The sequence below is a fragment of the Cherax quadricarinatus genome, chromosome 53 (assembly GCF_038502225.1).
Source record: "Cherax quadricarinatus isolate ZL_2023a chromosome 53, ASM3850222v1, whole genome shotgun sequence".
NCBI lineage: Eukaryota > Metazoa > Arthropoda > Malacostraca > Decapoda > Parastacidae > Cherax > Cherax quadricarinatus.
The window spans coordinates 7,492,100-7,507,240 of record NC_091344.1 but is presented as its reverse complement, the minus strand read 5'-3'; the positions used below and the strand labels follow the sequence as shown (position 1 = coordinate 7,507,240).

The 15,141-nt window shown below is 38.0% G+C and overlaps 1 protein-coding gene across 3 annotated transcripts in view; it reads right to left on the bottom strand.

Annotated features, from left to right (window-relative positions):
- LOC128692402 (uncharacterized) overlaps window positions 1-546 on the bottom strand; it is a 34,289-nt gene extending 33,743 nt beyond the window's left edge. For 2 of the 3 annotated variants that reach the window (XM_070096289.1, XM_070096290.1), the window contains exon 1: window positions 210-527. The gene's annotated coding sequence lies outside the window, so the exon portion shown is untranslated. Of the gene's footprint in view, window positions 1-209 lie in introns of all 3 variants that reach the window. The other variant, XM_070096291.1, reaches the window with a different exon arrangement.
- Window positions 547-15,141: the final 14,595 nt, after the last annotated feature.

Here is a 15,141-nt window from a genome sequence, read left to right as displayed (position 1 = left end):
CGTGTAGATTTCATACATATAAGAAGCAATAAATAAGAAAACACACACACACACACACACACACACACACACACACACACACACACACACACACACACACACACACACACACACACACACACACACACACACACACACACACACACATCGATCTTCATCCGTTTGAGAAGATGAGTTGCTGTTGGCTGGCTTATAGGCTGAAACGATACCTGACTCAGAAGGTGACGCTCACTGGATGAGCGGGTGACTGGCTCACTGAATGAGCAGGCGATTGGCTCACTGGATGAGCTGGTGACTGGCTCACTGGATGAGTGGGTGACTGCCTCATTGGATGAGAGGACAATTTGCTATCTGGCTGGGATGCTAACTGGTAGTCTCTGTAACTGGCCAATAGGGTAGCCTACTCTCTAGCTATCTTGCCTGGCTGGCTACCTGGGTGTGGTAACGGTGCGGGTAGCAACACCTTAGGGTCCGTCTGATCCAAACACTGGTCTTGGCCGCACTAAACCCATCCTTCCTCTATGCTCTGAAAGCCGCGACAGGTGGCGCCACCGACCACCGCTGGTCAGCTGACAGGGTGAAGGGCTAAATGGCAGGGAGTGGGTAGCTGGCAGGACGTGGGGTTGACCAGCAGGGTTTATGTCTGGCTGGCAGGGTTGATGTGGATTGAGTCGTTGGTTGGCAGGGTTATCGCTGGCATGGGTGCATAGCAGGGGCATGGCTCGCTGGCAGTGTAAGTGATTGGTACAGTACAGGACTGACAGACAGGTCTTCAGGCTGAAAGAGTACCGGTCTATCAGGCTGCCGGACGGGCAGGGTAATAGACAGGCAGAGTTACAGACAGGGTACAAGACTGGCAAGGAACGAGAATGATTTAATAATAGACTGGCAGAGTTACAGATTGGCAGGGTTATAGAGTGACAGCATTACAAAGTAGCAGGGTTACAGATTGACAGGGTTACAAACTAGCAATATTAGACAATAGAAGAGTTACAGGACTGACAGGGTCACAGACTGACAGGGTCACAGGCTGACAGGGTCACAGACTGACAGGGTCACAGACTGACAGGGTCACAGGCTGAGAGGGTCACAGACTGACAGGGTCACAGACTGACAGGGTCACAGACTGACAGGGTCACAGGCTGACAGGGTCACAGGCTGACAGGGTCACAGACTGACAGGGTCACAGATTGACAGGGTCACAGGCTGAAAGGGTCACAGACTGACAGGGTCACAGACTGACAGGGTCACAGACGACAGGGTCACAGACTGACAGGGTCACAGACTGACAGGGTCACAGACTGACAGGGTCACAGGCTGACAGGGTCACAGACTGACAGGGTCACAGACTGACAGGGTCACAGGCTGACAGGGTCACAGACTGACAGGGTCACAGACTGACAGGGTCACAGACTGACAGGGTCACAGGCTGACAGGGTCACAGACTGACAGGGTCACAGACTGACAGGGTCACAGACTGACAAATTTTACTCGAGGATAAAGTTTTCCTAGTTCGTTTTTTTCTTATTCTCGCTTTCCCCTTTACTTGTTATTTTTACTTCTTTACTTCATTCCTCTACTGATCTCCATCTATTTTTCTTTCAATTTTAATTTTCTTCTCACTTCGTCTCTTTTTTGTTGTTGTTGTTGTTGCCTCTCCTACTTTACCAACCAAACGGTGGGTCTTTTCCATCCATGTTCTCCATCTCTCATTCATCTATTTCGTCTCATTTTTCCTTCCCATCACCTCTTCCTTCCCCCCCCCCCCACTTTTTTCTTTCACCCTCTTTATTTTTTTTTCTCCCTCACCTCCTCTTTCTCCTCCACTTCCCCTATGTCTTTCCTTCGTTTCAAATCCTTCACCAAATATTTTTCTGTATTCCTATATTCTTTCTTCTTTTTTCTTTAACGTCTTCACTCACTTTTCCTATTTTCCCTCTCCATCTCTTCTTTCATCCTCAATCACCATATACTCTTCTAGTTCATTTTGTCTTATGACTCTCAGATCATCAATTTTAAAACAAGTATATTGAAGAGTGTGAAGTTGCTGTTAGTTCATCTCACTTATGTGATGTTGTCCCTTCAATGAGGAAGGGAAATGAAGGGACAATGAGGTGCCTTGATGCTGGAGAAGGGCTCTTGCTACAAAAAATTAAAATTAACATTCCCTTCTCTATATCGAACCTTATTATCTTTCATTTCTCAGGCTCTGTATAATCCATATTGGCTTTGCGCTTCCCCATGTATTTAATAATAATAATAATAATAATAATAATAATAATAATAATAATAATAATAATAACAATAATAATAATAATTTGTTAAGAGAATATGTTCCAAATGCTATTCTTTCGAGAGATGAATGATTACTGAAGGTGCGAGGCCTTGGCAAAGTGGTACAACTCGTTATGTGGTGTACTGACGAACTTGTGCCACTGACGACTTTGTGCCAAGTGAGGGATCCTTCAGAACATTGCATAACAGTACGGCCACCAACAATTTTTCAGTACTCAAAGCATTGTTGAAGTGGCAAACCCAGTTTAGTGCTCTCATTTACTTTTCTATTTTTCATGTCCTTCTTTCTCTTCACCTTCTTCTTTCATCTTCATTTTCTCTTCCTATCATCTTTTTATGGAGATGTTAGGATATTCTTCTTAAGCCTCAGAAAGACCAGTAAATGCAGTGACCTAAGTGATAAACTGTGCAGGCTGACTGCATATGTAGGTTGAGGAATAATTGCAAGAGGGTCCTCGAAGCTAGGAGTGAATGAACTCGGGTGTTACCAATTTAGAGGCAAATGCATACAACATACGACATACAACCTAAGACATGCAACATACAACATTCTAAGAAGAATTTATAGGATATATAGAGAAATTATTTAATTAAGCGGACTACGATCAAGGGGACACGGATGAAAGCTGGAGATAGATTAGCCACTGGAATGTAATGCAGTATTTCTTTATTGTCAGGGTGGCTGAAGAGCTGAATGATTTGGATGGGGTAAACTCAATGAACACCTTCAAGATTAGAAATGATAAGGATCAGGAGGTCAAAAACCAGGGCTGCAGATGAAAGTAGTCTAGGAAGGGCCAGCAGCTGAGTCTCGACCCCTGCGAGCACAAATTGGCGATACTTAATAGGCGAGTACACACACAGGGAGATGGTTTCTCCGGCGGGGTGAGAGGAATGTAGACGAGTGAGCCAACACAGGCTGGGAAAACCTGAGTGGAAGCGGACGTCATCCTCGCCGATGGTCAAATACATGAACAAACTTCTCACAGGACACTGAGAACTTCAAGAGTAATATAAGTAAAAACAGTTATGTAGTCAGGGATACGACGGTGATTAATATCAATACTGTAGCGAGAAAAAAAAGGTAACAAAAGAGAAACTTTATTGAGACGTTTCTCCTGTATATAAGCTTCTTCAGTCAATCATTCAGTCAATTCTCTCGGTAATCGTGCCTTTTTCACTACTTGTTAATTTTGCCCCGTTTGTCTTCGGTGTTGTATTGAGGGGGAGGAGAATGATGTCACAGACGTATACTGCAGAACAAGGTTCTTCTGGGGCAACTTACAGCTCAGTGTAGAGTTCCATCAAGTTATGACTTGATAAAACTCTACACTGAGCGAGACTATATCCCGATAATAGCTTTTTCTGCAACTTATTTTTATTGTATTTATTCTTGTCCTCAATATGAGCTCAGCTAATAATGCAATAATAATAAAATTAAAAAATTAACAAGGAGAGAATATATATATATATATATATATATATATATATATATATATATATATATATATATATATATATATATATATGCATATATATATATATATATATATATATATATATATATATATATATATATATATATATATATATATATATATATATATATATATATATATATATATGTATATATAAGGTCAACCTTATATTATGAAAATACTACTAAATTTTTTTTTGAAAATTGAAAAAATCCTACAATATTCTTTACCGTGACCATATAAACATGTTTACATTTACATCTCTATACACTAAGAATAGCTGTAAAACATTTACACTGTTGTAAATTTAGATGAATATTAAACCACACCTACACTTTGGAGAGGAAACTTTAGTCGATGTTTCGGTTTATCATGAACCATTATCAATTTATAACTTAATACTGTTCCAGGACGGACCGAACCGTTGTCTCAAGTTTTCTTTCTAATGTGTTTGTGCGTGTGTGCTTATTTTTCTAAAACATTCGTAGATTCCCGATTAAAACTTGTCTTATTGTATTGCATTCTTATCTTTGCTTATCTAAGTTTTGGCTAAGAGAGCTTCGACGTGTTAAAGCTTTTCCTAATATTTTCCTTTTCTTCAGTAATCACGATAAGTCATTTTCATGGGCGATAATTAAACAAAGTCATCTTAATTATTATTATTATTATTATTAATATTATTATTATTATTATTATTATTATTATTATTATTATTATTATTATTATTATTATTATTACATTTACTCTGAAGTGTTGAATCATCAGGAGAAATATTGTAATTTTCATCATAAAATACTAATTAAATATATCGCTCTACCCTTATAATATTTTTTTTTTTTTTTTTGCAAATAAAGGTAATCTCAAAAAGCATTCATTCGGTTCACAACGGAAACGATCCCGTGTTCATCGCAGTTGAGTCTACAATTCATCTTTAGAAGAGGAAACTGGTGTCAAACTAACTTTCCTCGATGTCCTCATACTTAAGCTCAGTAATTTCCCGCAGATTCAAAGTTAACAGACAATCTTAATAACAAAATAGATCTAATTCACTTTTACTCTGGCAAGACACTAAAACTAAACGACTATTATTATTATAATAATAACAATAATAATAAAATAATAATAATTATTTTTACAAGTACATGACGCAACTTATATATATATATATATATATATATATATATATATATATATATATATATATATATATATATATATATATATATATATATATATATATATATATATATATATATATATATATATATATATTATGTCGTGCCGAATATGTAAAACTGGTCAATTAGCAAGAACTCATTTAAAATTAATCCCTTTCTAAAATTTTCTCCAATACGTTTAAAGATATATCTTTTTTATTAATGTTGATGTAAAAATTTTTAATTTTGCACCAAAAGAATCTTAGAAAACTTACCTAACCTTATTAAAACAAGAACAATTTATTTTAGCCTAACCCAACTAAATATATTTTAGATTTGTTTACAATAATTTAATACTAAACAAACACAGTGAAATATATTTTTTTCGTTAGGTTCAGAATGATTTTGGCGAAATTATTGCATACACAAATTTTCACTTGTCCTATATGGCAAGATGAGCGTTGCTATTTAAGCCAAGATTGCAAGTTCTGCCTATTCGGCACGACATATATATATATATATATATCTATATATATATATATATGTATATATATATATATATATATATATATATATATATATATATATATATATATATATATGTATATATACATACATATATATATATATATATATATATATATATATATATATATATATATATATATATATATATATATATATATATATATATATATATATATATATATATATATGTATATATACATACATACATATATATATATATATATATATATATATATATATATATATATATATATATATATATATATATATATATATATATATATATATATATATATATTATGTAGGTAGTAGGTTGGTAGACAGCAACCACCCAGGGGAGTGCTACCGTCCTGCCAGATGACTGTGAAGCGGAAACCTGTAACTGTTTTGCATGATGGTAGGATTGCTGGTCTCTTTTTCTGTCTCATAAACACGCTAGATAGCAGGGATATCTTGCTACTCCTACTTACACTTTGGTCACACTTTACAGACACTCATATATATATATATATTTATATTTTTTTTTTATTATCACACTGGCCGATTCCCACCAAGGCAGGGTGGCCCGAAAAAGAAAAACTTTCACCATCATTCACTCCATCACTGTCTTGCAAGAAGGGTGCTTTACACTACAGTTTTTAAACTGCAACATTAACACCCCTCCTTCAGAGTGCAGGCACTGTACTTCCCATCTCCAGGACTCAAGTCCGGCCTGCCGGTTTCCCTGAACCCCTTCATAAATGTTACTTTGCTCACACTCCAACAGCACGTCAAGTATTAAAAACCATTTGTCTCCATTCACTCCTATCAAACACGCTCACGCATGCCTGCTGGAAGTCCAAGCCCCTCGCACACAAAACCTCCTTTACCCCCTCTCTCCAACCTTTCCTAGGCCGACCCCTACCCCGCCTTCCTTCCACTACAGACTGATACACTCTTGAAGTCATTCTGTTTCGCTCCATTCTCTCTACATGTCCGAACCACCTCAACAACCCTTCCTCAGCCCTCTGGACAACAGTTTTGGTAATCCCGCACCTCCTCCTAACTTCCAAACTACGAATTCTCTGCATTATATTCACACCACACATTGCTCTCAGACATGACATCTCCACTGCCTCCAGCCTTCTCCTCGCTGCAACATTCATCACCCATGCTTCACACCTATATAAGAGCGTTGGTAAAACTATACTCTCATACATTCCCCTCTTTGCCTCCAAGGACAAAGTTCTTTGTCTCCACAGACTCCTAAGTGCACCACTCACCCTTTTCCCCTCATCAATTCTATGATTCACCTCATCTTTCATAGACCCATCCGCTGACACGTCCACTCCCAAATATCTGAATACATTCACCTCCTCCATACTCTTTCCCTCCAATCTGATATCCAATCTTTCATCACCTAATCTTTTTGTTATCCTCATAACCTTACTCTTTCCTGTATTCACCTTTAATTTTCTTCTTTTGCACACCCTACCAAATTCATCCACCAATCTCTGCAACTTCTCTTCAGAATCTCCCAAGAGCACAGTGTCATCAGCAAAGAGCAGCTGTGACAACTCCCACTTTATGTGTGATTCTTTATCTTTTAACTCCACGCCTCTTGCCAAGACCCTCGCATTTACTTCTCTTACAACCCCATCTATAAATATATTAAACAACCACGGTGACATCACACATCCTTGTCTAAGGCCTACTTTTACTGGGAAATAATTTCCCTCTTTCCTACATACTCTAACTTGAGCCTCATTATCCTCGTAAAAACTCTTCACTGCTTTCAGTAACCTACCTCCTACACCATACACTTGCAACATCTGCCACATTGCCCCCTATCCACCCTGTCATACGCCTTTTCCAAATCCATAAATACCACAAAGACCTCTTTAGCCTTATCTAAATACTGTTCACTTATATGTTTCACTGTAAACACCTGGTCCACACACCCCCTACCTTTCCTAAAGCCTCCTTCTTCATCTGCTATCCTATTCTCCGTCTTACTCTTAATTCTTTCAATAATAACTCTACCATACACTTTACCAGGTATACTCAGCAGACTAATCCCCTTATAATTTTTGCACTCTCTTTTATCCCCTTTGCCTTTATACAAAGGAACTATGCATGCTCTCTGCCAATCCCTAGGTACCTTACCCTCTTCCATACATTTATTAAATAATTGCACCAACCACTCCAAAACTATATCCCCACCTGCTTTTAACATTTCTATCTTCATCCCATCAATCCCGGCTGCCTTACCCCCTTTCATTTTACCTACTGCCTCACGAACTTCCCCCACACTCACAACTGGCTCTTCCTCACTCCTACAAAATGTTATTCCTCCTTGTCCTATACACGAAATCACAGCTTCCCTATCTTCATCAACATTTAACAATTCCTCAAAACATTCTCTCCATCTTCCCAATACCTCTAACTCTCCATTTAATAACTCTCCTCTCCTATTTTTAACTGACAAATCCATTTGTTCTCTAGGCTTTCTTAACTTGTTAATCTCACTCCAAAACTTTTTCTTATTTTCAACAAAATTTGTTGATAACATCTCACCCACTCTCTCATTTGCTCTCTTTTTACATTGCTTCACCACTCTCTTAACCTCTCTCTTTTTCTCCATATACTCTTCCCTCCTTGCATCACTTCTACTTTGTAAAAACTTCTCATATGCTAACTTTTTCTCCCTTACTACTCTCTTTACATCATCATTCCACCAATCGCTCCTCTTCCCTCCCGCACCCACTTTCCTGTAACCACAAACTTCTGCTGAACACTCTAACACTACATTTTTAAACCTACCCCATTCCTCTTCGACCCCATTGCCTATGCTCTCATTAGCCCATCTATCCTCCAATAGCTGTTTATATCTTACCCTAACTGCCTCCTCTTTTAGTTTATAAACCTTCACCTCTCTCTTCCCTGATGCTTCTATTCTCCTTGTATCCCATCTACCTTTTACTCTCAGTGTAGCTACAACTAGAAAGTGATCTGATATATCTGTGGCCCCTCTATAAACATGTACATCCTGAAGTCTACTCAACAGTCTTTTATCTACCAATACATAATCCAACAAACTACTGTCATTTCGCCCTACATCATATCTTGTATACTTATTTATCCTCTTTTTCTTAAAATATGTATTACCTATAACTAAACCCCTTTCTATACAAAGTTCAATCAAAGGGCTCCCATTATCATTTACACCTGGCATCCCAAACTTACCTACCACACCCTCTCTAAAAGTTTCTCCTACTTTAGCATTCAGGTCCCCTACCACAATTACTCTCTCACTTGGTTCAAAGGCTCCTATACATTCACTTAACATCTCCCAAAATCTCTCTCTCTCCTCTGCATTCCTCTCTTCTCCAGGTGCATACACGCTTATTATGACCCACTTTTCGCATCCAACCTTTACTTTAACCCACATAATTCTTGGATTTACACATTCATATTCTCTTTTCTCCTTCCATAACTGATCATTTAACATTACTGCTACCCCTTCCTTTGCTCTAACTCTCTCAGATACTCCAGATTTAATCCCATTTATTTCCCCCCACTGAAACTCCCCTACCCCCTTCAGCTTTGTTTCGCTTAGGGCCAGGACATCCAACTTCTTTTCATTCATAACATCAGCAATCATCTGTTTCTTGTCATCCACACTACATCCACGCACATTTAAGCATCCCAGTTTTATAAAGTTTTTCTTCTTCTCTTTTTTAGTAAATGTCTACAGGAGAAGGGGTTACTAGCCCATTGCTCCCGGCATTTTAGTCGCCTCATACGACACGCATGGCTTACGGAGGAAAGATTCTTTCCTCCGTATATTTATTATTCATTATTATCACACTGGCCGATTCCCACCAAGGCAGGGTGGCCCGAAAAAGAAAAACTTTCACCATCATTCACTCCATCACTGTCTTGCCAGAAGGGTGCTTTACACTGCAGTTTTTAAACTGCAACATTAACACCCCTCCTTCAGAGTGCAGGCACTGTACTTCCCATCTCCAGGACTCAAGTCCGGCCTGCCGGTTTCCCTGAGTCCCTTCATAAATGTTACTTTGCTCACACTCCAACAGCACGTCAAGTATTAAAAACCATTTGTCTCCATTCACTCCTATCAACCACGCTCATGCATGCCTGCTGGAAGTCCAAGCCCCTCGCACACAAAACCTCCTTTACCCCCTCCCTCCAACCTTTCCTAGGCCGACCCCTACCCCGCCTTCCTTCCACTACAGACTGATACACTCTTGAAGTCATTCTGTTTCGCTCCATTCTCTCTACATGTCCGAACCACCTCAACAACCATTCCTCAGCCCTCTGGACAACAGTTTTGGTAATCCCGCACCTTCTCCTAACTTCCAAACTACGAATTCTCTGCATTATATTCACACCACACATTGCCCTCAGACATGACATCTCCACTGCCTCCAGCCTTCTCCTCGCTGCAACATTCATCACCCACGCTTCACACCCATATAAGAGCGTTGGTAAAACTATACTCTCATACATTCCCCTCTTTGCCTCCAAGGACAAAGTTCTTTGTCTCCACAGACTCCTTAGTGCACCACTCACTCTTTTTCCCTCATCAATTCTATATATATATATATATATATATATATATATATATATATATATATATATATATATATATATATATATATATATATATATATATATATTCATTGTACTTGTAGAAATAAAGTTATTATTATTATTATTTTTATTCGCCGGTATTCTCCCGGCCCGGGTCTTTTCCAAGTAGTGGTGACCCGGCCTTGGCTCCCTATCTGGGGAGTGTCGCGAGACGTAAGTCCCCCATGGGAGGAGGTACAAATACCCCCTCATCTTTGGGACCAACTGTCCCTAGGCCTAGGTACATTCCCCGCCCTCACGGGGCTCGTAGGTAGAAGTAAGGCCTCTCTGGTCTGCCATCCCCCCCAAAAGGGGCTCGTGGGGATGGCAGTCTTAGGTGTCAGTCGACTGGTGTGGAACACTGACCTAATTTGCCCGACATGCTGAGCATAACAAGAGGCTTTCTATATAGTAGTATGTCATTGTTGTCAGCTAGGCAAAAAGAGATTATGAGGTTAAAGTTGCAAAAGAATCGAAGACTAACCCAAAAGGATTCTTTCAGGTATACAGAAGTAAGATCAGGGACAAGATAGGCCCACTCAAAAGTTCCTCGGGTCAGCTCACTGACAGTGATAAGGAAATGTGTAGAATTTTTAACACATACTTCCTCTCAGTTTTTACACAGGAGGATACCAGCGATATTCCAGTAATGATAAATTATGTAGAACAGGACGATAATAAACTGTGCACTATTAGGGTCACAAGTGACATGGTCCTTAGGCAAATAGATAAATTAAAACCTAACAAATCCCCAGGCCCTGATGAACTGTATGCAAGGGTTCTAAAGGAATGTAAAGAGGAGCTTATCACACCTTTGGCTAATCTTTTCAACATATCACTACAAACTGGCATGGTGCCAGATAAGTGGAAAATGGCAAATGTGATACCTATTTTCAAAACAGGTGACAGGTCCTTAGCTTCGAACTATAGACCAATAAGCCTAACCTCCATAGTGGGAAAATTTATGGAATCAATAATTGCCGAGGCAGTTCGTAGCCATCTTGAAAAGCATAAATTAATCAACGAATCTCAGCATGGTTTTACAAAGGGGCGTTCCTGCCTTACGAATTTATTAACTTTTTTCACTAAGGTATTTGAGGAGGTAGATCATGGTAATGAATATGATATTGTGTATATGGACTTCAGTAAGGCTTTTGACAGGGTCCCACATCAGAGACTATTGAGGAAAATTAAAGCACATGGAATAGGAGGAGAAATTTTTTCCTGGATAGAGGCATGGTTGACAAATAGGCAGCAGAGAGTTTGCATAAATGGGGAGAAATCAGAGTGGGGAAGCGTCACGAGCGGTGTTCCACAGGGGTCAGTGTTGGGCCCCCTGCTGTTCACAATCTACATAAACGACATAGATGAGGGCATAAAGAGCGACATCGGCAAGTTTGCCGATGACACCAAAATAGGCCGTCGAATTCATTCTGACGAGGACATTCGAGCACTCCAGGAAGATTTGAATAGACTGATGCAGTGGTCGGAGAAGTGGCAGATGCAGTTTAATATAGACAAATGCAAAGTTCTAAATGTTGGACAGGACAATAACCATGCCACATATAAACTAAATAATGTAGATCTTAATATTACGGATTGCGAAAAAGATTTAGGAGTTCTGGTTAGCAGTAATCTGAAACCAAGACAACAGTGCATAAGTGTTCGCAATAAAGCTAATAGAATCCTTGGCTTCATATCAAGAAGCATAAATAATAGGAGTCCTCAGGTTGTTCTTCAACTCTATACATCCTTGGTTAGGCCTCATTTAGATTATGCTGCACAGTTTTGGTCACCGTATTACAGAATGGATATAAATTCTCTGGAAAATGTACAAAGGAGGATGACAAAGATGATCCCATGTATCAGAAACCTTCCCTATGAGGATAGACTAAGGGCCCTGAAACTGCACTCTCTAGAAAGACGTAGAATTAGGGGGGATATGATTGAGGTGTATAAATGGAAGACAGGAATAAATAAAGGGGATGTAAATAGTGTGCTGAAAATATCTAGCCTAGACAGGACTCGCAGCAATGGTTTTAAGTTGGAAAAATTCAGATTCAGGAAGGATATAGGAAAGTACTGGTTTGGTAATAGAGTTGTGGATGAGTGGAACAAACTCCCAAGTACCGTTATAGAGGCCAGAACGTTGTGTAGCTTTAAAAATAGGTTGGATAAATACATGAGTAGATGTGGGTGGGTGTGAGTTAGACCTGATAGCTTGTGCTAACAGGTCGGTTGCCGTGTTCCTCCCTTAAGTCAATGTGACCTGACCTGACTAGGTTGGGTGCATTGGCTTAAGCCGGTAGGAGACTTGGACCTGCCTCGCATGGGCCAGTAGGCCTTCTGCAGTGTTCCTTCGTTCTTATGTTCTTATGTTCTTATACCATGTACATGTACATACTTGTAGTAAATAAAGACATTATTATATAATAGTTACCCATACTATTATCGTTTTTGTTTCTGTGGTCTTTGAAACCATAGAAAACGCAAAGATTAATATAGACTTAACTATCTTTGCTACGGTGTTATTCTATTTGCTTTTAAAATCATTGTTATTTGCACTTCTCAAGAGACAACCTGGGTGCAAATGATGGTTAGTGTCTTTTCATCTTTGATTCACAATGTCTTAGTGGGAAGTGAATAATAATAATAATAATAATAATAATAATAATAATAATAATAATAATAATAATAATAATAATAATAAATTATTATTATTACTGTTATAATTATTATTATCATAATTATGTTGCTATCGAGCCAACAATTACAATGTTCAATAGGCAACAATTTGAGCATCAAATGTGAACAACGTTTTTATCAAGGAGAATCCAGGAAGTATCCAAACATCGTCTGTTATTTCTAATTTTGAGTTTGTGATTTGTTTATTTTACAAATAATAAGAATCTTTTTCACAAGAGGCTAGTAAAACTCCTGCATATAAATTAACTAGGTAACCAATAAGAACATTCTTCTTCAGAAGAGATATCTGAAACTCACTCCCATACTGTGGTTCGTGGTGGTCAGACTGTGGGAGACAGCGTCGAGGCCTTGATAGTTCTTACATCCAGCCTGCAGACACTCCCAAGGCCTCTTTTGATTTTTTTTGTTTATTTTTGTGTAAACTATATAATTTAAATGTAAATAATTTTATTCCTAATAAAATACATTATGATTTACAAGTGAATTTGTATGGTGAACTACAAGAGGTGAAGGTGCACAAGTATCGCTCGCGTCCTGTACATTGAAGATCTCTGATACGTAGTAAAAACACATATTGCAATTTTTCAATGATATGTACTAAAATTTCTTTGGATAATATACACCTGGCATTCCTAGGTCGAAAATGCATAGTAAATAGTTAGATTTTATTTAGCTTAGCACATAAATTAATAAAACGAGAATATAGCTTCTCCGTACCATTACTGGTATTGTTTCTCAAACTTGTTAGATGTTGGGATCAATTGTTGTAATTTCTAGTAAAACAGGGAGGTATAAAATGACGTCATTAATTCTTTTTTCGAATCTCTGACTTGTTAGAGGTCAAGAAACTGAATGTTTACTGGCACGTGTAAATGCACTCAAATAAGTACACATTAAGTGCAGCCATTCGTGAACTATAAGACCAATTATTTCTAACTGACCTTGTAGTTCATGTTCTCAGGTGATACAGAGAAATGATTGTTGAACAATTGAATAATGCTGAATAATATTAACTGCCTACAACACAACAGGTAACAATAATATTACCTGAAGTACCAAACCTTAATAACTGACGAAATAAGCTATGTGGTGTACAGTTTAAATGGGTGAATAAAATAAACTTTATCAAGGTATAACTTAATCAGTCTTAGCACTGTTATAATGAGTTCTTCACACACACACACACACACACACACACACACACACACACACACACAAACACACACACACACACACACACACACACACACACACACACACACACACACACACACACACACACACACACATGCATGCTCAGCACTCATTAACACATGTTATGTGTTCTTTACTCACACACACACGGTACCTCTGTTCAAACCCTGTAACTGCTGTTTCTTATTAAATTCCTATGACATTCAGATTCATTATTTATTTATCTCTTAACAATATAAATAATATTTGTAAATAATGTACAAATACAACGTTTTGTATCATTAGGACTCTTATGCATCGCCCACCACAATATTGTAATGCACGCTGTTACACATAGTAACACTATAAATATATACATGACTCTGTTATACATGTTAACTTAAAAGATACAAAGACGATGATGTTATATACAGAAGCATACATAAACTTTATATTAACAAATTAAAAACTATTACATATAAATAGAAGAATAAATTTGAAAAATAATTGGCCTCTCCGTGGTGGTGTAACCGGACGGGAAGTTCCTGTCTTCTGGCTGGACTACGGTACGAGCCTACCCGGGTGGATGTATTTACAGAGCACAGAGTTTTCTGTGTGTTCTCCTCCGTAATTACATCTGTCTGTATGTAAGGATATTAAAACATTTGTTCTAATATCCATATATGGGTAGTGCTCCATGGGGAGGCTACATTTGAAGAGTTAAGTTCCTCTTTGAGGAAATGCTGTGTTTGGGGTTCACAGCTCTCAACGTCCCCCTCAAATGTACTATAGCAGTCTGTTTTTCTTCAATGATACGAAGGTATTTTGTTAGCCGATTGCGTGAGTGTAGAGTACATTAGCACACATTGCCAAAGAGTGCAGAGACTGACCAAGTCACTGGACAAAGATCAACGTAGAAACGTTGTTTCATTAAAAGACTCATGTAAAGAATGTCTTTTCTTCACCTTTTTAAATAACTCAGAGCATTAGCTATTTTTTTTCAAGTATTAATACTTGGTAATTTAATATAGCAAAGGAAGTTTTGTGAGTAATTACATTAACTGATGTTGACATCAATTAATTGTAACTTCTAGTCGCACATTGGGGTATAAAATGACATAATTCTTTTTCTTGAATCTTAGACTTGTGAAGATTCAAGAAGCTGAATG